This window comes from Cariama cristata, unplaced genomic scaffold, assembly GCF_000690535.1.
Source record: "Cariama cristata isolate BGI_N322 unplaced genomic scaffold, ASM69053v1 scaffold15031, whole genome shotgun sequence".
Classification (NCBI taxonomy): domain Eukaryota; kingdom Metazoa; phylum Chordata; class Aves; order Cariamiformes; family Cariamidae; genus Cariama; species Cariama cristata.
Window position 1 is genome coordinate 4,945 of NW_009598815.1, and position 1,263 is coordinate 6,207.

A 1,263-nucleotide genomic window follows, 5' to 3' on the forward strand; every position below is an offset into this window, starting at 1 on the left:
CGGCAACAAGGCCTGTGGGTTAATCACACTTTGTGGGGAAAGTGTTTTCGCTGGGAGCTTCTAGCTCCTGTGCTGCTGGAAGTCATGAATGGTCTGGCTTTGTTATAAGCTAACTGTTATGGAGGACAATGGTAGATAAAATTTTATATATAAATATATATAAATAAAAATAAAGATCAGACAGTAACGAGGGACTAAGAGCAGGTACCTGAGGGAGCCTGCTGTAAGTGGCTGCTTGCAGTGGTCTCTCCCATTCAGGCATTTACTTTGCAATTAGTGTGACCAGTCACAGTCAATCTGGTGGGTACCCCCGTCCTCTCACCCATAAAAAAGCTACACCCTTAACCAAGACGCGGTCTGAACTGTTTCAGTCCTCTGGAGCAGACATCAGAGCAGCCGTGCAGAGTCAGGCCAAGGGTCTGTGTAGTCCAGAGTCTTGTTTCCATCTTGAGCCGTAAGTGGACATCACGGGAAGGATGAAGAATGGGGCAGTGTATGTGATATTTCTCCAGTTTCTATGTCAACGTCTGGCTATTTTCAGCTCAATGGATTTCATGAGCTGGACGCATTTTGGGTCTGTGTAGCAATCTTTGAGGGATGTCTTGGGTGCTGTCACCTGGTCTTTTCTGGGAGCCCTTTAAACTTCCAGCATCTACGACATTGTGTGGCGATGAGGCCACAGTCTTGTAAAAAACAAAACCCAAACCATTTCTTTGGGAACACCCATCTCCCGTAAACTACAGTGACTGACGTTAATGATATGTTTAATTCATTATCAGGGTCACAGCTTAATTGCCTGGCTGTTTACCTAACTGGTCTAAAAGTCTCTGAGTCATTGCTTTTGATCCATTTAAATATTGGATTGATGCTGTTGTAGATGGATCACGATGGGGGAGAGGTTTATCCCAGCAGTTACAGACTTGCCCTTGCCTTTTTGGGGACCCTGCCCATGGCTTCAGGCTCTTCTACAGCCAGTGGCTCTGGTCCACCTTGCAGCTCCAGCCCCAGAGAGCAGCTCCTCTGCCCTCCCCTGCCTGGCTCCACCGATGCAGCCGAAACCTCCCGGGGGCGATGGGCTGGTTGTGCTGCCTGCTCGGGTGGCACTCGCTCTCGGACAAAGCGGAGTGTTGTGTCAAGCCCCGGAGCAAGCGACACTTATGTGGGACACGGATGTCGTGTAAACACCCTATACTGGAAAGACGTTGCCCAACTGCAAGCTATCATTAGCTGGTCTCTAATCAGACCTCCTGATGCTGGGGCTTG